The sequence below is a fragment of the Ammospiza nelsoni genome, chromosome 6 (genome assembly GCF_027579445.1).
Source record: "Ammospiza nelsoni isolate bAmmNel1 chromosome 6, bAmmNel1.pri, whole genome shotgun sequence".
Lineage (NCBI taxonomy): Eukaryota > Metazoa > Chordata > Aves > Passeriformes > Passerellidae > Ammospiza > Ammospiza nelsoni.
Window position 1 is genome coordinate 20,954,460 of NC_080638.1, and position 23,523 is coordinate 20,977,982.

General features: G+C 41.0%; 1 protein-coding gene across 4 annotated transcripts in view; it reads right to left on the reverse strand.

Annotated features, from left to right (window-relative positions):
- The window catches only part of CPT1A (carnitine palmitoyltransferase 1A), an 83,243-nt gene that overhangs the window by 40,245 nt on the left and 19,475 nt on the right, over positions 1 to 23,523 (reverse strand). For 3 of the 4 annotated variants that reach the window (XM_059474016.1, XM_059474018.1, XM_059474020.1), the window contains one exon: positions 21,026 to 21,166. The gene's annotated coding sequence lies outside the window, so the exon portion shown is untranslated. Of the gene's footprint in view, positions 1 to 21,025; positions 21,167 to 22,736; positions 22,800 to 23,523 lie in introns of all 4 variants that reach the window. The other variant, XM_059474021.1, reaches the window with a different exon arrangement.

Consider the following 23,523-nt stretch of genomic DNA (forward strand, 5'->3'; position numbering starts at 1 on the left):
CTAAATCTTTCCCTTACACTAAAGGGATGCTGCTGATCGTACAGCATCAACAAAAAGAAACCCCCAGTTCTGGTCAGAATTTTCCCTTCTAGTATTGTATGCCTAATGATGTAATTTTAAGGTGTTATTTTTTCAGAAGGAAACATAAAGCCTAGGAAAAAAAGCAATGTGAGGAAAAGAAAAAGCAGAGGTATTTAGATCTATTAATATCAGCAAGGGGGAGAAAGAAAACCAAAGAATAAATCATTAGCTACACCCATCAACAGCACTCATATCTACATATGTCTGGCTAGGATAGGAATAGTGGATAGTAATGTAAGGTGGACAGTTACAAGAAAGTAACTGGGTGGGAAAAATCATGTGTGTTTTTCATTAGGCACAAAGGCAACCAAAAATCCATGTTAGGCATTTATTTATTTACTGCATCTTGCAGGTGCCTTATTAAGATATTTGTATTAAAAAAAAGAATAAAAAATAACAAATCTGCCTTTTTCATTCTATCAGTACCTGTATACATATCTTTGTCTCCAGTCCTTGTTTTCATCTACACACTAAATCAGGAATCAGTCAGCTGAGAACATATCTTGATGTTAATTACTTTGTTCTCCAAATTATTTTGTTCTCCAAATAATTGTGTGAGCTGTCATGTATTAGGAAGCATTAAGACAGAGTGCTTACTTTAACATGATTAAGCCCCCTGCAGATAACCTTAGTAAAGAAATCAAAACTATTGCCTTACGTAAAGCTGTGATGATTGCAACTTAGCTAAACCTGACTTGGCTCAGTTTAGCTGGCAAGTGTAAACATCACAGATAATCCTGTGAGTAATTCCCACTGGTCCTGACACTGGCATCTAGGTCAGGCTGTATTCACCCATTAACCCACAGAAGCCAGGTTGGTAGTTCTATAAGAAGAACCTAACCAGAACATTTTGTGCCTTTGATTGTGGCAGTAGGCACTGAAATGCTGAAATGCTCTATCTCCTCTGCTAACTAAGAAGGTGATAAGATACAAGGTGACTCTGATGTCCACCGCTGCAACTACAATTTTCTGTGTGCCCGCAGCATGGCCTGTGTTTCTGCAGCAACCTTGCACTGCTCAGCAAAGTTAACTCAGTTTTTTCCCTTTCATTGGACTATTTTAAATTTCTAAAAAATTTTGAATATCATCACCATAGACTGCATGTGCTTGGTGCTGTAAGACCTATTGTAATTAATTCTGATCCTTATAATGCAAAGAAATTAAAGTAATCAATGACAGGTCATGATAATCTGTTTTGTTAGACTGGAATAATATCATTTTACCATAAAAGTCGCGTAGTTCTTGATCTAAATATATTTGGTTATTTTACCCCAGGCCTTCGAGACTTTCTGGTTTATGTACAGGCAGCATGACTTCTTTGTAGCAGTTTTTCTTACTCAGTGTACCTACCTTTCATTATTTTTACTTTTGTCTGTTTTTAAGATGTGGCAAAGTATTATACCCTAAACCTGGATCTGGTCTGGAAGTGTGGCTATCTCCAGTGCAATTTTGTGTTTCTCTGTTTTGGTGTATTTTTAAAAAAATACTTCAGTTTCTCAAGTTGCTTATGTCAAGCAGTTTAATATCAGTAACAGAATTAGTCTGCCCGTTGGAACTGAATTATTCAAGATTTTCTGAGCACAAATTTATTGGATGCAGTCTCAGTTTCTTGAGCAGGTATTTTTCCAATTTGCTTGCTAGTGAAAACACCACTGCAGTTTCATTTTAAACAGGGCCAAGACTACTTTTTTTTTTTTTTTTTTTTTTTTCTTTCATGTTATCTCCCATGGCATTTAAAAATGACCGTGTCCATAGATAGAATGTAAGCGCAGGCAAGTCAGTGTTCCACACTCACTGATATCCTGAGTGGCAACACAAGGTGGTAGAAAATGAAATGAAGAACAGCTCCAAAATGTAACTTTGTAACTTTGCATAAAAAGATAAGTGAATGCATGTTTATATGGCAGGAGCCAAGGGTGAGGGCAAAGCAGGCCGGATAGGACCCTCCCTGACAAGGGCATCTTCTCCTGGCATCTGAGCAAGATGAGCAGGACAGATCCTCTGACAGCAAACTGGGCTGGCTGGATCATTAGACCAGTCTTCAGCAATGGGGCAAGCCCAAGGCTGTGAAGGTGGAAAACAGCAGACTCAGCTGCAGAAGGGCACTGAGAGTGAGACTGGGTGCTTAAAGCCACTCCCAAGCTAAGCAGGGAGCCCCACTGGGACCCTGCAGAGCAGATTCTCCCAACAGCTCATTAAAAAACCACACACCTGCATCCTTTTTGAAGGAAGCCCAGAGGTCTGGCAGCCAAAAGCCTGGGAGAGGGGAAGGGAGAATATCCTCAGGGCCCTGACAGTGCACACATATGCTTCAGTGTGGTCTCACTGAATGGCCACATTTACCTTCCATGAGATGATGCAGGAAAAGTATTAATTTATTTGTTCTCCAAATAATGCAAATTGGATGAACTGTCCACTCCCTGGAGGGCAGAGAGGCCCTGCTGAGGCCTTGACAAATTAGAGGTCAATCAATCTCCAGCTGCATGAAGGCTAACAAGGACAAGTGTCAGATTCTGCACCTGGGACAGGGCAACAGCCCTGGTTGTGTGTATAGATAGGAAATGAGAGGCTGTAGAGCAGCGCCATGGAAAGGGCCCTGGGGGTCCTGTTTATGGGAAGCTGGATCTGAGCCAGCAGGGCCCTGGCAGCCAGGAGGGCCAACCCTGTCCTGGGGGCATCAGGGACAGCATCACCAGCCAGAAAAGGGAGGGGATTGTCCTGCTCTGCACTGGGGCAGCCTCACCTCCAGTGCTGGGGGCAGTTTTGTGATAAAAATGACATGAAGCTGTTAGAGAGTGTCCAAAGGAGGGCCATGAGGATGGTGAAGGGCCTTGAGGGGAAGCTGTGTGAGGAGCAGCAGAGGTCACTTGGTCTGTCCAGCATGGAGGAGACTGAAGTTACAGTCATTCAAGTTACAATTTCCTCCTGAGAGGAAGAGGGGGGGCAGACACTGATGTCTTTCGTGCTGTTTCCTCAAGTCCTGTCACTTTCATGACCAGTGACAGGACTTGAGGAAACATCATGAAGCTGGGGGAAGTTTAAGTTAGATATTTGGAAAAGGTTTTTCACCCAGAGGGTGGCTGGGCACTGGAACAGCACCAAACCTGACAGAATTCAAGATGCGTTTGGACAATGCCTTCAGGTACCTGGTGGGATTCTTGGGGTGTCCTGTGCTTGGCCAGGAGCTGGACTCAGTGATCCTGATGAGTCTCTTTCAACTCTGTGCTTCTATGAAAGAGACTTCTATGTAAGTCTTTACAAAATCTGGTAGCCAGAAGGAAGAAGATGTTTTGTCAGGATCAAAATATTTCAAAACTGTCTAGTGCACATTACTGGCCAGCAAAAATCATTTAGTGACTTCATATACCACAAATACTGCCCATGCCTTGCCACATCCTCCTTCTCTTACATGTTCCAGACCAATCATGTGCCCCAAGCCCTCACTGGTATGAATCAACCATCTCATCCACTGTTGTTATACTGAGTAACACCAAGCTCTGCCAGAACACTAATGTCTCAGACTTTGAGCTGGCTTAGTCTTTTTCCATTCTAAAATACTTTCTCATGAAGATGCAGTAACAATTCAAGAGATATTTAAGCAGATCAGAGTGTCTTGCCGTGTCTTGCACTGCTTTTTTTAACCCGAACTAACTTCACTTGACTGAGTTGTCAACAGGGTTATCAAACTACCCTGAGATAGATCTGGCACAGAACATGTGGTGTACATCTGGGATTGCAACAACAGAATGATGTTTTGGGAAAATAAATATGCCCCTCTTCTCCTAACCAAGATCCTTTTTAGAACACTTAGTTTATTCATTTTCTTGAGTGAGATAGGTGTTTTGTTTTTAAGGAATGGCAAAATGATCACTCAAAACGTTTCACAACTTTTGATGGGAGTTTAAATCCAAATAAAATAAGTGTACAGACAAACTAAACAGTCTTTACAGTTTGTCTGCAAAGTGCATGTGCCATTTAACCACTAAGCAACACATTATTGCTTTAGAAATTAAATCCTCTCTAGTAACTCTCCATGGCCACCGTTATGTCCCTAGTCTCTGGTATTACTGTGTGGAACAGCTGAGATAGTCTCACCTTTTGTAACAATACCTCCAAAGGGATGACCCGGGAACCAAGTGAACACAAGCACTAATCAATGTCCACTGGGAAGTGGGCAAGTATAGGTCTAATACACTATTGACCAAAATGTCCATAAACTGAGCAGGTACCTAAGTTTTTTAAGGAAAGTTAAAATTTTTAATTAACTAACCATGAGTAGACCCCTTTGGGATTTCCTAAAAGTGCCTGAGCATCTTTGGCAGAAGAGCTCAAAAGAAATTAGGTGACATCTGCACATTCAATGTTCCAAGCAATTCACTCTCTCTCCATGTTATTTTTAGTACATATTGGCCAGAAAGACCAGAATGAAAGCACTGCTTAGCACACAGAAGAGAGAGCCTTGCTGGGCAAGTTCATAGGGGATCCTCCACTCAGAAAAATGGGCCAAGAGGCCATTTGGTGGGAACACCTGCAGCAAGTGACAGAACTGCATCACATGCAGATTTTTAGATCTCATGGTTTTCATTTCTCTCCTTCTGATGTTTCACTTCTTATTTGTTGCTTTGCGTATTTATGGCTCCTGACTTTGTCCTTCACAGTCACATCAGGGGAAGAATACAGATGATCTGACACCATCCTGCATGTGAGAAGATGAACAACATCCCAGGTCCAAAGGGTATTACATGCAAGCCTCACAGCATGTGCCTAAGGTTATGTTAACAGCAGCAAAATGGAGCCTGGCCAAGCTTTGAAAAGAAAGTAAGTAATTGGAAGTTTTCTAAGGTAAAGGGAACAAGTCAAAAATGCAGTACTAAAGGTTACTGTTTTAGAAAGGTTATTGTATTAAAGGTTACCATATTAGAAAAAACCACAGTGAATGTTGCAACCTAATGGTGGTTGAGTTTGTGACATTCCCTGAACTCTGCAAAACTTTGAGAAAGAAAACTCTGTGGCCTGAAAATACACCTAATCGTTTCTAGCAAAGACTAGAGGCGTATTTAGAGATTATTTTTAAAGTTATTTAGAGGCTGGATTTTCAGATTGGTGGATCTGGCAGATACTTTTGGAAAGATACTGTTATGTCCACTCCTAAAATATTTTAAATAATCTACTGTCTGTGGAAAATCTGTAATGCAGACTAACGATCACTCTGAAACTGATAGCACAGTTTTCCTTAACAGTTTGAAATGCCAGCCAAACTGAAGGGGTTGTCATTGCAGATTTTTTTTACTCATTGGGCCACAGATACTGTATGTGCTATTTTCTGCTGCAGTCTCCTGGATGGAAGCAGAACAGTTTGTTACCCACCTAGGTCTGCAATGACAATAATATAAATTATTTCTGACTATTTGCTTGATTTCTGGTATACCAATTACATGCCTTATAGTAGTTCTCAGACTGGTTTCAGAAATAGATTGAACTGTTCTTTAGAGAGAAAACTTTAAATGAAGGGAGTTCATTCCTTGCTACTCTAATTTACAGTCAAAGAGTATCTATCAGCTGACTTCCTCCTGTAGTTCAAGCTAAGCAGAGGACATGGGAAGGCTACACAAAACCTCATCTGTGCAGGTGGGGAGTAAAGAGAAGAAAAGTCCTTTTGTTTCACCTGGTTCTGCCATTGTTTCTCAGACTCAGAAATATACAGGATAATACTGCATGCTGAATAGATTAAAGATTTGAAGTGAACTGAAAGATTATTCCTCTTTCCTCATAGTTTTTACTGAAATGAAGCCTCCAAGCCTTGCAACACTCACTAGGACTGCTGTTGGGTACATAGTGTTGCTGTGTCACTGTAGCCCAGTGTTTCCCTTCAAACCTCAGCAATCATCTCTGCCTGCCTGACTGAAGCACATCCACTCATCTTCCTTACTAAATTTCCTTCTCACTCAGGTATGCCTTCTTTAGTGTGGAGTACAGCAGTGTGAGGACATACTCTTCCATCCTACCTAGAGCTTTCTGTTTTTTTTGCTCTACATTTCAGAGTACTTCCCAGAAAATACAGGAAATTTGAATCACACCAACTGTGTCCCCATCCAGTTTCTCTTGGCATCTAGCCTCTGTGTCAGAGCTATTTCCAAACTAAGCCAGATAAAATATCCGGTATTGAACACCACGATCACAGCAATCAAACTAAGATCCACAGTGCTACTGTTCATGAACGGAATGTTTTGACTGTTCCTCAAACACTTTTTCAGGAAGGGTAAAAGTATTCTAACTTTAGTCCTGAAAGAGGGCTCATTTTCATTATAATGCTCATCCTAAAGTAAAAACTCTCAGTGCTGTGGTTTCTCTCACATCACACCAGTAATTTCTATAAATAAGCTGCAATATGAACTCAATTCCTTAGACTTTGTTTCAGAGGTATAATGCATAACCAACAGATCTTAAGGCCCTGTAGATTTGTGGTGTAAGCAAGACTCATCTTCAGTCAAAGCTGAGTGTACACATATGATTAAAATCCACCTTTGTACCTTTTCTGTTGAATTTCCTTATCTTTTTATATTTGCAGCCATAATAAAGCATAATTTATTTGTCATGTGTTTCCTTTAGCTTCTATAGTACTTTCAACTCAAGCAAAACAGAGTGCTGAATTGGTAAGAAGAGGGAGAAATCCTTCAGAAATTGGGACAGGACATTAGAAAGTATTCCTCCCCTTCTATTGTGTTCTCTTGCCTTTGATGTCCCTGATGACATGTGGAAACCTCTTACATCCTTACCAGGAAGAAATGTGTGGTTTCCAAACCAGAATCTTGGTTACTGCTTGTGAATGTTTAACTTAAAAGCCCAAATCTTCCTTATATCTGCCATGAAATATCTGACATCAAGCAAGACAGTTTTTTTTTTTTCATTTTTTCCCCTCATCAGAAACTGACACCTAACCAGCAATGTCAATGGCTAGTTTTACCACCAAGGCCTCATTAGAGAGCAAAATTGTTTAAAGGCGGAGAATTGATTCAAGAGTTACTTAGGTTGTTGGGTGTTTTTGCTCTACAGTTGTCTGTTTTGCTGTTTTTATTTATTAGCCCTGCTTGAGCAATTCCTAGAGCAAACAATTTGTCATATTGGTCTTCCTTCCTCACTTAATAGGCAAAATGTATTGCCTTTGTATTTTTGTAATTTGTTATTTCTGGAGAACATTGATGTATCTACATATATGAAAAGCAAAGCAAGTCTGGAAAAAGGTGTTTTGTATTGGGTGCAAGAAGTAGTGAACTTTGTGGTACACTTCACCTAAGCATGTGCAGGTGAAAGACTGGCTCTGTGAGTAAACAGCTAAGAATTTTCTGGAGAAATTGAATTATTTAGTCACATTTAATGACCCTGTGTTTATCAAACTATCCCAAGGAGTAAAAAAAATTGTTACAGACAGCAAAATGTTTGACTAACCTATTTACCAAAATTAAGTTCAGGTCATAGTAAGCTGGGCAGCAGAAAGCAAACCAAGTGCACAAGTCCTTTCCTGCTCTTTGGGTTGTCTGTGGAGTGACCCGAAGCATCCAATGGACTTTGTTCCTGTTTGTGACTGAACAGTTCTAGTCTGTGTAACTCTGCTCAGTTTCCTGGTCGTACACAAAGCACAAATTCTTCCTACAGGCATCTAAAACATGTATTGTAACCACATAAAGAGCTGGGAACAGATAAGTAAAAGTGACTGGAAGCACAGACCATCAACATGTTTCACAAACAAGATTTTCAGGACCTAAACAATTACAATATGCCCAACTCTGTGGGCTATTTACAAATCTGAGGGCAGATCAGCTTCCCAGGTAATCCATGTCAGCCAGGGAGTGACAACTGCAAGTCCCCCTGTTCTCCCTGCTGGGGCTTCACACTCTACAAGCCTAGTTTGCATTTGTGCCTGGAAAGCTAATGAATTTAGCAGTCACACAGATGAACTGCTGGATGACTAGAATAACTCCTGCAGTTTAGGGTCAGGGGAGAATGGCTAAGACAAAAAAAAGGCATGGGTATGTGGAATTATTAAAGGCAAAGGCTGAGAAGTTTGTTGTCTTCTGTATAGAAGACAATATAAAAGAAATCAACTGGTCAGAGGAGGGACAGCAGTTGCATCTCTCCTTCAAACACTGTACTTTTTTAATGATTAAAAATGAAAAATAGTGGAGAAAATCAATATTGTGAAACATCACAGGATGCAAGGAAAGAGTGCTTTCTACCAAAGCTCATGAGAATAGTGGAGTGCTATTCCTCAGGGTATCTTATGCAGGCCTAGTATTTGTAACAAAGCAAGAATGACTCTGCCACTCACTGATTTTATGTGGCTTCCAGGAAGAAAATATGATTTGAGTCATGAATTTTATGCAGGAAGATTTTTCTTTTAGAAATAATTGCATGAAAATTACTTTGGAAAGGATGCATGGGGGAAAGATACATGCTCTAAAATAAAGGCATTTTAAAAAGGCCATAGTACCATGTCCCTAAATGTATGTATCTTCATGAATCCTGAATTTAATTCAGGATTTCAGGATTTCAAAGTGATCCTCACTTTGAAAACTTGGTGAGGTACTGCACTGTGTCACATTAGGTCTTTAGAGTGCAAGTATCAATGGATATGTTATTGAACAAGCACTTTGTGCAACATGTGCAGTAGAAAATAGGTCATAGTGCTGTCATGTGGCTGCTGCTAAAAGAAATTATAAACAAAGGCCTTGGAAAATGTATGCTTCAGGTTTAATGCAACATAACTACCAAGAAGAGGCACTCACAAAACATAGATTGCATATTTTTCTCAATGTGAAACTTTTCTTCTTGACTTTCCAGCAGCTGCTTTCAAGCAGGACTCAACTAGATGACCCATTGACCTTCCATTGTCTGACCTTTACCTTTTCCTGGACTCTTCTATATTTGAGGAGACATTTCAGCTCATCTGTTTGGAGAGAAGAAGGAAATGATGGATTCCTTTTTTCATCCTATCATTTTTGTGCCTGATCTTTTGTTATTTCATCATTTTCTCAGTGGCATAGGACTACCTGCATGGAGGTGAACATTCCTCTTAAATCCCAGCATGAGACATGTTTAAATAGTTTTGCATTACTGCACTTAAGAAATTAGCTAACCTTAGAATTACTCTGCTTGCATACTTTTTCAGAGTGTACTTCTACAAAGCGCCTTGAAAGTGAAAGGTGTTTGCTTGTTTGTTCATTTCTGTCTTGGTAAAAAGGCCTGCACAATGCTGGCTTCTCACAGACATCTGCAATTCTCAGCCCTCTCCTGGGATTTGAGTTGGATATGACTTCCAGAGATAGAAGTGTGCAGTTTTGCTGGATTTCTTGTGATAGTGTACAAAGAGCATGAATATTGATGCAAATATGATTGAGCTTCTGGAGATATCAGCTGACTTCCCTCATCCCCTTTCATCACTGGCCTTCTGTGGAGGGGATTCTGGCTCTATGCATCACTACTTTTCAGAAACAATATTAATAATAACAATGACAGTTACAATAACAATGCCGCAACAGAGATAAAGTTGCAAAATCTCAATTTTTTCACAGGGTGCACACCTTCATAATCTTCCTCTGATACCTGGTGATGACAGTGATAGGGCTAACAGTGAGCCCATGATTAACCTTTCACATTGTGCCTGCAGTGCTCCAGTGAAGATGTCATCCATCAGTGTCATGGGATTCCAGCATTGCATGAAGGGCCATTACCCACCAAAGATGCCCTTGTTTGCCTGGAGTCTCATGTGTAGGATGCTGTCATTGGCCTTACTCCTTACCAGGAGTTAAGTAATGGATATTACAGCATGTGCAGCTGCACACGGGCTACACACATTCACTGTGCCTGTAGGGTAAATATCAGATGTAAGACCTGACTTTACTGGGAAAATTTAGACATGTTCTCCATTCCTGCCCCTCCCTCACACAGACTCTTGCAGCAGTCAAGAGACAGTAGAGACCTTTGAATCATCCCTTAAAAACAAGTGGTGAGGACAAATAGAGGGAGTCTTTCTCAAACAGCTTGTCATTTCAAAAGAAGGCCACAGGCACGAAAACACTTGGCACCCTTGCCCAAAATGGACTCTTGAACTGGACAAGATACATGCTTTGAGGTTTAGCAATTTCTCTCTCTGTAAATACTGGTGCTAGGACACTATCACCTATGCTGGTGTTTACGTTTCAGCCTGCTGACAGAAAAGGTGGACAAGTGTGGCTCAATCACATCTTGTTCAGCAAAATCTCACCAAATACCAATCAGTCATGGTGGAAGTGGCTTAACAACAGATGAAGTTGTTCACACAAATTAAAAGAAGACAATGAAGCTGCATGCTTGGCTGGGAAAATCACTAGAGAAAGCATCCCTGCTAGTGCCACAGCTCTCAGGGGCAGTCCCAGGGTGTCACAGGTTCTCCTCATGGCCCCAGACCCTGGGCTGCAGTGGGTAGTGAGGCCACTGGTGTTTTCATGTACATGGAGAGTTTATGATTTATGCCTCAGAAGGAGAAAGCACAGTTTATTCAGGGGGCTAAAGGGGGAAACCTCCCACTTTAGAAAGGGAGAGTACCATAAAGACAAGGTGGTGTTTTTCAGGCCAAGGAAATGAGTTTAATGAAAATTTGCCAACATCAAGGCACTTGCCCCAGTCTGCCATAGCAGAGGTTTTCTTACTCATGGTGCCTCTCTGATACTTAATCCACTAAATTTGATACCAGATCCTTCTGTGAGCAGTGGCAACACATCCTTTTCCAGGCAGCTGGAACATGCCCCATGGGCATTGCAATGACTCTCTGGGGCTAGCAGAGGAGCCCTCAACATTTACCTTACACTTAAAATTAATTCTTAGACACCTAAATTGAAGTGAGATAGATTCCTTCTCAAATAAGTTGGTCCAGCAATGTTTATTTATGGCCAGATACAATGTGAGTGAAGTGTTTTGCTGTGGGGGTTTGATCTACAGATTTGGTCTTCTGACTAGGTGTTTTTTGTGTCTTCTGACATTGTGTCTATATAGCAACTGAAATAATGAAACATTTAATTAGAAAAGGAAGTGATTCATAACATCAGCTTTAAAGCAAAATATTTTACCATAATGAAGGAAGAAAGCTACAGTGACTAATTTTATCTTCATTTAAATGACAGGGCATCCCAAGAAATATCTGCAATTTGAGGGAGTCTCCTTTGAAATCCAGCCCAGTATACTTAATTCTCTTGGCTAGAGACAGTGTGGGAATGCTTGGGAGCCTAGGGTGAACTTCCCACATGACATTATATGAAAGACACTGCCTTGCTGGGTGAAGAAACTACTGTAGAAAGATTTACACCCACACTGCAAGACTGCTAATTCAGTCAGCCAGATCCTGTCTCTGACAGCTGATTGTGTTGACAATGCCAAGGAGCACATTCAAGCACATCCATGCTCCTCTAGGCTGCAGGCCATAGTGCACACACAGCCCTAAGAATTACAGCACTTCATCAAAATTGTTGATTGTGCTTACTCCACCCGAATCCTGGTGACTTTTAAATAATTATAGTCCTGTCCATAGTCCTGTCTGACTCTTGGGGCAAGCCCTTTCCACTTCTAGTGATGGGCTCTTGTCAAGGACAAAACCAAAATCAGTTGCAGATCCTCCATCTTCTCAAGAGAAGTCCATACTGTGAGGTGCTGAGTCCCTGGCTGCAATCCAGCAAAGCATTCAAATCATTCACCTGTGCATTTTGTGTCAGTGTTGCTGTGCTTGGAGATGAACCTGCATTTTGATGGCTGCTGCACAGGAGAACAAGTCCTTAACATGATGGGTGAAGTGTAACAACAAGAGCATCATTAACCAAAACATGGTATTTGAACTTCTCATTTTTAAGATTTTCAGGCTTTCCATCTGAGTGACATCCATGCTCAAACAACTACTTTCAGCAGTGATTTTTATACTGAAGCCTCCCTTTGGGCTCTGCAACATTAGAGAGTGGAACCTGGCCTTCAACTTACAAGAGCACCGGTCCCACTAACAGGAGTGACAAGACAGAATCCAAAGAATGTGAATTTTTGGTGCATGTCTGGTATTTCAAATACCTTTCTCTGCTAGATGCCACCGCCAGTTAATTTTCAGAAGTAATTTTCACCAATATACAGGGATAAGAAGCAAAACAGTGTGAAGCACAGAAAAAGTTTCTGAGAGACATGCAGACTCAGCTCCAAAGGCAAAAAATTGTGCAAGAATTCCCTGTAACTGATGACTTATTAAACTAAGGTGTGTTTATGAACTACAGGAACTGGGTAGTTATCTACTTCCTAGAAGTACTTAAGTGTTGCCTGGAACATTTAATTCACTTTAACTGAACAAAGTCAACTATAACACAGAAAAATCCCACAGGTTACAAACAAAGCCAGGCAAGCTTTAAAAGAGGGAAAAGCAAGAATGGCATGCACCACAAACCACTAGAGCCAGTCTCAAGCTGTTGTAATTTACTTGCTGCATGTCTGGTATGTCTTCCCAAGCAGCCCTATCTCCCGGTGCTTTCTATTCAACAACCTTGTCCTAGGAAATGCTGAGTGTTGCTCACCTTCTCTTTAGCCTTGCAGCCTATTAACTGCACCACTGCCACTGTGGCTAAGCACTCTCCTTCCAAAGGAAGTAAACTATCACAGTGTTTTACACTCCATAGAACCCATCTCCAAAATTAAAAACTTTCAAGCACAGCTTCCATACAAAAAGTGCCAGGACAGAAAGTTACTGCTGGCTTCTACCTTGCCCCTGTTGCTCATCCACAAACCCACTAGATGGGGATAAGCAGCTGCCTAGCAAACTAAGTGCACCGTGGCACAATATAACCACAATTGCAGCTCCAAAACTGAGTATGTATGGTGACTGTTCACACACAAAAGGTATCTGGAGAGAAAGCAGCTGCAGGCCTTCAATTTTGCATTGCAGCCCACAAACTACACAGCCTGTGCTTTCTTTCCCACCTCAATATACTATGCTATTATTTACTTTCAGCAGGTTACAGCACAAAACCTGAAATCATCCAGGGTGTTTTTCTACCAAAAATCCCCCCAACAAATGCCAGGAGAAGAAGTTGTCGCTAGTCTTCCTCTCTCTGTAGAGCTTATAAACTGCACTCCAGACTCTGGGGCTGTATGTGCTTTCCATGCCCTGCACAGCTGCCTGTGATGTCCTTGCTGAACATAATAGCTGCTTGTGTATGAATGGAAATCCTGGGTTTGGCAGGTGTTTGCAGGGTCACTGGTGGCTCTGTTGTGATGGTGTGGGAGCAAGAAGCAGGGGTCTGTAGCTTTTGATGATGGCATTGGTGGCTGAGTAGATGGCAGGGGAGGAGCAGGCCACTGGTGTGAACTGGAGGAGTTATGCTGATGCCATGTATTGAGGAGGGGGAGTAAAACCAGCAAGGTGTGTTGTGGTGTGTTGCAGAGGGGATGAGCCAGAAGATGGGAAAATGTGAGTTCCCCCCTTTTCACCCTATATAACATTGGGGCAGGGATAGATAAAGAGGATGTGATTTATTATGCAAGTTAAATGCTCACATAGCTGGGAAATTTCACATAGTTGCAGATCCACAGGAAAAGGCACGAAAGGCTCGATCCTGTAAATGAATGAACCAGACCTTGGAGGAACCCAAGAATGACATCCTGGATGTAATCCTGAATGCTGCTTAGCGTGTCAATCTGAATATAATATATTCCCAGTAAAGAAGGCTCATTCTGAAGAGCATAGGCTGGTGCAGGATTTCAGAGCAATAATCCAAATAAATAATGGGCAAGTACTTCTTTGACTGCTTTGGATTTCGAAGATGCTTTCTTTTGCATTCTGGTGGATGAGCAGAAATCCAGCAATGGGAAGAAAGATGCAGCTGTGCTGGACAGTACTACCACAGAGATCAAGAAACAGCTCTACTCTGTTTGGTAATGTATTTGCAAAAGAACTGGAACAATGGTCAGGTTACAATGACAAATAACTCCATGCCAATATGTGAATGAAAGAAGTTCAATTGGCAGAAATACTGAGACATTCAAAAAAGAAAAACAATTCCTGCAGTTTGGTGGATAAGTCTGTTTTGGGAGGAGTGGGTTAAAGGTGAGGAATATTGTCAATAGCTCAAGTGACTGTGCAGCTGGGAATAATCCTTGATAAAGCAGTGTGAACGGCAGGCCAGTGAGGCTGTAGCATGGACAAGTTCAGCAGAGCCTGTGTGTGCCTCTGCCTGGGTGTTGCTTTGGGGACACCCCAGTTAACCTAATGATGGAAATAGATTTACTCTTTTTAAGTGTTTTAACTGTGGTTTGTGGGATTATGGTTGGCTGCCTGTGAACTTTGAATCATGAACTATAAATTGACAAATTCTCACAACCAGTAGAAAATCAATCTGCCATGCAAATAATCCTAAAACCCCGGTAGGAGTGGTAAAAGGGGGAATAGCTCCAGGGGAATACTGGAAAAGAGATTTCTCTAAGTTATCTAAATGTAGATGTTATAAGGATTTGCTAGTTCTGGTTGATACTTTTGCAGGATGTGTAGAAGCTTTCTATCGCTGCACCAGTGGAGCCAGGGAGGTTGTTAAAATTTTAATAAAAGAAATAATTCTTAGATTTAGAATTCCAGAGGGTTTATCTTCAGATAGTGGAGTACATTTCTTCAAAGAGGTGGTTCAGGGATTGCCTGATTTCCTTTGGTTTAAGGGGCATTTGCCCACTCCCTGGAGAAAAATCTAATGAAAAAGTAGAAAGGTTGAATCAGACTATCAAGACAAATTGTCAAATTTTAAGTAGATGTATTATCTATTGCTTTAATGAGAATCCAGATTACTCCATGTGCTAGAGAGGGAGTAAACCCCTTTGAAATTCTGTATGGCAGATTGCATCCAATTAATACTGTGGTGACAAAAGGTGATCAAATGCATGTGAAAGACCATGGTATATTGAGAAATTATCTATTATATCTCTCTCTCTCATGGGTTTTGTTCTCTTTGCATGGTTCCTCAATCTACAGATTCTCCCTTCCTTTGGATGTGGCTGCCCACAGCTTTCAATCAGGAGACGCTGTTTACATCCAGACGTGGAAGGATGAGCTGCTGGTGGGAAAGAAAATGTTTCTCTCCAATGTTGGTGCTGCAGCTTATGAGCTGCAATGGGAAACTGAAGACCACCAACATCTTTCTATCCTAGCTCCTGTGTGGGGACATTTGTCCGACGTTTTAATTTTTGGAGCTGCACTTGAGTTCGGTGAAGAAGCGTCAGGGTACACTTAGATTGTTAGGCAGGTGCATACCACCATCTAGTGGTGTTTTGGGATGGCATCGGGGAAAGGCAAAGAGCCAGCTCTTGCTCATCTGCACTTTTCCATTTCACCCTCTAAACTGTACCACCAAATCTGAGCTTATGCACTCTCCTTCCCAAAAAACGTGCCATGTCATACTTGCATTCCAGAAAAAGCCCAGCAACAGCTCCCACAGAAAAAGTGGCAGGACAGAAAGCTGATGCTTGCCTTCTTTCTGCATGGAGTCCATAAGCTGCACTAGCAGCTCTGGGGAGATCTGCTTTCCTTCCCACCTAAATACACCACCACATTTTTTACTCTCAGTACACTCCAGCTCAAAAATTGAAAACATCCAGAGACTGCTCACATACAGAAGTTTCCAGGACAGAAGGATGTTGCTGGCACCTTTTCCTTGTATACTGTTAACTGCACCACCAAAACTGGGGCTGTGCACTTTCCTTGCCAACTAAATCATCACACATGACCCCTCTGGAGAGAGACCATCTCCATACCAGAATATGTTCAGCAAAGACTCCCACACAAAAGGACAGAAGGCTGTTGCTGGACTTCACTCTGCCCTGCAGCCCATAAATTGCACCACAAACACTGTGGTTATGGGATCTCCTTCCCACCCAAATCTACTGTTAGGAAACTTTCCTGCCTGACCACCCAGCAGCCACACTGGCAGTCACACTCCCAGCTCCAGGTGCTTTAATTGCTGGGACTGAGGCTCCTTCACAAAGAGTGGCACCAGTGATCCCTGGGCGCCCCTCCTGACTCCCCACACTCACACAGTCTGACCAGCTTTCCTTAGTGATCAACCCCCGGTTTCCCAGAGCAGAGCCCCAGATATCTGGGTCAAGCATTCCCTCTGGGCAGGGTGGGGCACACAGAGTGTGGCCTGGTGTGGGGGGATTACAGGTGGAAGTGGAAGGTCAGCAACAGCTCTGTCCTGTCACCTTTACTGTGGGATCAGCCACTGAACATTTGCAGTTTTAGAGCTGGGCTCCAGAATGAGAATATGAGGGTGGGAAGGGGGCATATAGTCCCAGTGTTGGCAGGACACTTCAGAAAATAACTCCAGAAATTGTGGAAATTTAGCTTTACAATAACACTCTCTAAAACACCATAAGCATAGCTCCAAACTTGAAAACTTCCAGTGACTGCTCCTACACAAAATTTGCCTGGACAGAAAGCTGTTACTTTGCCTTCACCTTCGCTTGCAGCTGATAAACTGCATGACCAGCACTGGGATTCTTTGCTTTCCTTCCCATCTAAATGTACTGTGACAGTATTTACTCTTGTCAGAGCCCAGCTCCAAAACTGATAGCTCCCAGGCACTGCTACCATACAAAATTTGTCAGGAATGACAGATTTTGCTGGTCTTTTGCATTCCTTCTGTCCCTGTTCCACAGCACCACTAGATGGGGCAATGCACCTGCCTAGGAAACTAAATGTGCCCTGGCACCAAATCAAACCGAACATAGCTCCAAAATGGACAATGTGCAGCCACTGCTCCCCACAAAGAAAAGGTTCCAGGACAGAGAGCTGTTGCTGCTCTAGGTCTGCACAAAAAGTGATCTGAGGGATGAAAAGTGAACAGAAGTGTACATGGGGCCCTTGGGTTACAAGGAATGGCACTCAGAGGACCATGGAGTACACAGGATGGCATTTGGTTCTCAAATCCACACAGAAAGGGACACGAAAGGTAAGAGATGAACACATGATAGTGTCATTCCCTCCTGCCCCCCTTGCCCCCATTCCCCTTACTGCTCTGAGTTTTGTAACATTTGGTTGGTAGAGACAAAGCCAGGGCGTGGTGCAGGTGTGCAGGCAGTGGGAGCCACGCTGGCCATTGCCCACAAAGCCTGTACCAACCTAATCTGCTATTGCAGCAGTACCTGATTTGATAATTCCAGTTCTTAAACCAAATGCTTTCTGTAAAACACAATTGTATTGCAGGCATGGCAATAAGTCTTCTGATTTTCAAGAATGAGACCTTTAGGGCTAAACAACAAAGGAACTCAACAGTGAACTGAGGTTATGGGGAATAACATGCTGCAAAGAAGCCCACTGCAAAGCAACATCAGAGCCCCGAAAAACACCTGTGGTTAGCCTAAAATGGTTGATGGATTTACAGCTGTTGCTTTAATTTGTAGTGCATAAAAATCAGCATCCATAAAAACTACCAAACAGTTCTGATGCTTTCAAAAAACACAATTGAATTTTCATAGATCATGTTTTATTCTAACCAATTTACTTATTGTGAAGTTTAGGTAGGGAGCAGCTGAGAGCACTTACTGCACATTAATTGTTACTGCTGTATGTAAAACTGTGTGTCATAGACTGCTTTGAAGAATTAAAACTATGGTTGCATAGATGTGGGCAAAAGTTCTAGAGAAACTTTGCCACAAATAATAATTTGCATTTCAAAATTATATTCAAAATTTCTACTTCAGCAAATTCTTATACCCTTTCCAGAACTGCTTCTTCCAAACGCAAAAGTTACTTGAATGCACCTTCAAAAGGGTTAGTAGAAGAAAATTCAAACTTACATGCATGAGAAGTTGTAGAAAGTGAACTTGGATTTCAGTGAATATTTTCCCTGAAAATTCTTTGTAGTAAAAACCTTACTCATTCTGCCATGTTAAAAAAATCATGTGAGCAATTACAACTTCCCAATACAGCACAAAGAAGAGTTTTAAATAACTGCAGCAAACTCTTTTTTGGCTCAAAAAACTAAATATACCAAATATATATGTATTGATACATCTGCATAGATGAGATTAATAGGCAAAGAAGGTAGCTCCTTGATAAATAATTCAGAATAGGGTCTTTTTTATTTGTTAGCTTGGTTAACTGGACAGATTCAATCCAGACAAATAGAGAGGATTGAATTGTTCATTCTAGATGACATGTTGAATCCTAGCATATCTGAGAAATGCAATGCTTTAGGGTACAATGGGTAAAAAAGCTTTTTCTTATGAAATTAAAGAAAATTTTCTGTGTTACTCCAAAGTATAGGAACCTAACTGGGAAATGTACCTAAAGAATTTCTTTTAAAAAGCAGTGAAATAGTGCAGAATTTAATGCTTCCCAGTGTAGTACCTCATGACCTATAGAAAAAAACATGAAGAAAATAACCATTCACTCAATCATTTCCCCCAAATCCCAAGTTTTCAGGATAGCTCTGAAAGCTATGTCAGGACTTCCACTCTTTCATAATTTTCCTGACATAGCTTTCATAACTATCCTGAAAACTTGGGAGTTGGGGAGGATTATGCTAGTGTTTTAGGGTTTTTTTTTAACTTCTGGGGTATTTTTCTTACCCTTTGCATTGTGTCTGTATGTTTCTGTTCTTATGATTCATGTATTTTGTTTCTTTGCCCTGTGGTCCCTTTGCACTTCATTTTTGCCATCCTCTATACCAGTTTCTCTCCCTTCCTTTACAGTTAGGTTAGTTCTTTCTCATTCAGCTCCTTGTGCCTGGAAAACTGCTCCTGCAGTCTTCCCTCCCTTCTTTTCCTAAGTAAAAATCATCTCTAATGGTGGAAATCAGATTTTCACAGGGCTAAAACTTGTCTACATTATTAGACCAGTATCACCTTTTAAAGGAGTAATTAAATTCACAAAACATAAGCAAATGCCTGCATACACAAATCTGCATTTGAGGAACTTAACTCATGTTGTGAGTGTGGCATTCAAAACTGGGAAAAACTAGAATAAAGTCTGCTTGTGCAGCCATGTTTTGGTCCACTGATTATGCTGCAGTAAGGTTTGGCATTGCTGGACCACTGTCTTTTCTCACAGGCCTTGTGTTATTCATGAGGGGGATATTCATGAGCTGTTGTAGTTTGTTTCCTGACAAATGTCCAATCTTTCTACAGACTATAAAAAGTTAATTTTCTTAATGAGATTTTCTTCACAGCTCTGTATTATTTAATTCCCTTAATAACTTCCTTATCTCCTACATTTAATAATTGCTTTCAGAATGGCCTCTCTGACATGATATATGAACATTGTGTGGAAGAAAGTGATGACTGTCAGTCCCACAGCAGAGCAGTGCCAACCTAAACACAGGGTTGTTTTGCTCTTGTGACAGTCTCTAGTCTTGCTCACCTTTCCCAGCCTATTGACAGCAGTCTCAGTCACTGCACAGCCCTGCTGCACTTTGATAAAGCTTATCCATGTATTTTCCTACTGCTTTGCCTCTGGTCTTGTCAGTCTGTCAGTGATGCTGTTTCAGCTTCAGCCTGCCCCTCCCTGTTCACTGTGTACCCAGGTCACCCTCTACTGCTCTTTCTGCCTTGCCAGCGTCCACTCCCCACTGGGCAGTTCAAAGGTGGGTAGTGGACCAGTGAGGGATGGATAAATTCCAGCACATTGTGACTAAGCAGGTACTCACCCCTGGGAGCCACTGGCAGTGGCAGCTCCCACGAGATCCTCCAGGACTTGCATGCCTAAGCCTTTAATCCTTTTCCAGCAGTCATAAAACTCCAGTTTGGTCAAATACTCCTGTAAGCCAGAGAAGGCTTGAGCCACTGAGGGATTTGAGCAGCTAAAAGGCTCCTCAGATTCTCCTTGCTAGGGCATAGGGAAATAACCTTCTGAAATTCCCTGCTTAGTGGAAACTCTTTGTTCGTATCACCACAATGGAGCTGGGTAGAATTGCCAAAGCCTGGCATGCACACTAATTGATCTTTGGCAGGACTGAAGAGCAAGAAAGGGCATCTACAGCAGCAAGTGCACTTCTATTTCACTTACACTGAACTAGCAATTGCTTAGTTTTTGAATCTCAGCTCATTTATGCAAAAATAAATCTTCTGACACAAGGTTGAAAATAGTAAATTAAAAGTGTTTCCATTCAAGTGCATCATTAAGCACACTTCTAATGAGGTGGATTGTCAGAGCAGTATGCCCAATAACACCATCAAACAAAACTTCTCCTTTACTCTTTAAGAAGCAAACTACAAGATACAGGAATAACAACACGTTGTTTCTTTCTATATCCTGTCAGAATTCAAACCTCCCTTAGAGCATTCAGGTTGACCACTTTGAGTAGAAAAACAAAGGAGAAAGCAGAGCTTGTGTCCCTTTGGAAACCTGACTGGTTTGCAAAGATGAGCCTGGACTGTGTGTGATTGAGGCCAAAGCTTGCAGAGATTGCTGTCTGCCTGCTCCTTTTCTGCATACTCCTCCTGTAGGATCTAAGTGGCCTCTGTATTTTGCCTTTTTTCAATGCTCAGGAATGTGGATTCCACATTTTTTTGTTAAACTCACATAAAAAGGCAATGCCTTATGTTTTGACTTCAGTTTCTGGAATGCTAACCATGCATCCTGCTTTTCTGTAAGATGAAATACAAGTATTCTCCACAAAGGCCTGCAGCATCCACAAGCTGTTCCTGGGCCATGTTGCATAATCCAAGTCATTGATATCAAAGTGGGAAAAGGAAATGCATTTGAAATCTAGTTTGTACTGGTCATAGCAAAACTGCAACCACTCACAGACATTGTGCTCACTCCACTGTTCTGAGAGGGTGGATGTCCAGAAAGAATTAGAATCTGTAATGTATTTGACAAGAAGGAAAAACTGCAATGGATAATTCACATAAACATTGATTTTTTTCAAGCAAAAAACTGCTTATTTCAAGCAAAACATACCTTTGCTTTCTCCTGACTGCAGTCGTCCTTCTTTATTCCTGCAGAGCAAATCAAGCCCTGGGTTTGGCCTATTTCTGCTTTCTCTTGCACGGCCTTTTGTACTTCATTGTGTGCAAGATATTTCAAGAGAAAGTGTTTCACCTGGAAATAAAAACTTTCTATTAAAACTGCAACGAAAATTTTTTTACAAAGAAGAGAATTTGTGAGAATTCTCTGCAATAAAAGCAGTAATGTCTTCCTAGACTTAAATAACTCAATTCTTAGATGGGAAAGTACTCAGTTAAAGCCACCTAGCGACACTTTATGGCAGAGAGATAACTTATATTAATTTATACATTTTTTCATACAATTCCAGAAAGTTCTTTCACTCAGTTCATCTAAAATAATGTTAATGCCATCATAGGGAATTTTTTTTGCTAGATTAGGAAATGAAAAATGTATTACTCTCAACACACATCACTGGACAAAGAACTTCCAAGTAACTCTGCCAGACAATTGTAGCAAATCAAATTCCAAATTTTTAACAACTTCTCACCTCAGCAATGCTGTTACCAGGAAATTGGGTAGAAGTATGTATATATTTGCAATAAATGTTTTTCCCCCCCAGAAAAAACATTTTTAACTATTACTGGTATAAAATCTAGACCTGGTGTGATATATTTACTGCAGCTAACAAACATAGTTTGTGACACAAGCACTATTTTTTTTTTCTTCCTAGACTCAAAACACAGGCTTTGTTATTGGATTTTTAACTTTTAAAGGAGGACTAGTAATTTCTCTCAGTTTTGATTCTTAAGCAGTTACAGGAATACAAGACTTGAGGAATTATTGCTTTAGGATCTTTAAGGATTCTAAATTAATATTAAATATTAATATATTCAAAATTAACTGCCCCACTCAAGTGATAGAATAAATATTACAGATATTTATATCTGTAATATTTATTCTATCACTTGAGTGGGGCAGTTGCAGAACAGTAAATAGCAAAAGAAAGGCCTGTAAATGATCACATAAAGGATGTGAATGAAAGTAATTTAAAGAAATCTGAAAATGTAGTTATTTTCACATCTCACAGCATCCAACACTTGACCTATATTTCACAGTTTCTTAGTCCTGTCATTCATTATTCACTAAATAAGTTTCAATTGAATCCAGAAAATTTGATTTTAGGCATTGCTTATATGAAATTGTAATTTAAAATGGCTAATGATAGCACTGCAAGTTGAGTGAAGAGTGTCTGTCTAGACAGCAAGTTCAGAGTGCAAAATGATGCAAATAGGCTGGAGGAATTTCCAGAGTAAAATTAATTCAAAGGGCTTGAAATTGTGACAGAATAACTGTAATATGGATCTTGCATCCTACATGGCTTCTGTAAAGTAATTAATACTTCTAATTACTTTAATTACAACTCCTAAATGTTTACAGAGGAATTTGTGGTTGCTTTCATGAATCATTCCCATGCTATAAATATCTTCATGTGTATGCACATACAGAATTCATGTAATATACTGCATGCTGTGTTTTAAACCCTGAGATGCTACTGTGACATTGTAGCAAAGCCAAGAGGTGGGCAGAAGGTCTGGGTCTGACTTTTGAGACCCATACCTTGAGGATATTTGAATCTCAGATTTCATTCACCTCATTATTTAAAAGGAAAATCAGAGGAGCTTGACATTGGATCAGCTTTGTAAGCCCTGCAGACTGAACACACCTGGCTAGGTCAGGGTCTGAAGGCTTCTGTGGGGGAGAATGGGAGTGCAGGCTCACAGGTCTTCTGCCAGGGAAAAAAAAAAAACCCAAAAAGCTTTAAAATTAAGCTTTAGCTCTAGAGGAACTTTAGAGGCTGCTCAAGAAAAGAAGAAGGCTGAACTGATCCCTTTCTGTGTCAGGCACACTTTTTTCTTTTTTTTCCAATCCTCTGCCAACAGCCTCCAGCCTCCCTTAGGAAAACTAGAACATCACAACATCCTCAACTAGACAGATTTAGAAGAGATGAGCATCCCTGTGGGGTTGGGCATGAATCCAGCCCTGTGTTTCAGGGGCTACTGTGAGCTACTGCCACAGGCCAGTCCAGACCCTTTCCCTTACCTGTGTTTCCAAGTGAAAAGTTCATGACATTGCTTTTCTATCTACAAGAGTGCTGGATTGCTCCTTGTTCTTCTATCTAAAGGTGATATGAAAGAAAAGCAGAAGTATTTATTCTGCCAATCCACAGGTACAGTGAATAACCTTGAAATACTTTGTCCATTGGGCTTGAAACTTTGATCTGACTTTGATAAATATCTTCTCTGGCAATATTTGTACTGTCATATGAGATGACATGTTTCATTCCTGAAACAGCACTCATTTGGTCCAGTTTGCTTTGGTTTTGGAAAGACTCAGATCATTATTTTCAAATATTTCACAGCCCCTTATAGTACTGTTGTGTTTGATGAGCATTTTAAAGGTGCTGGCACTGAGACCTCAGCTTCACATGTGCTCATACCTTTTATATCTCA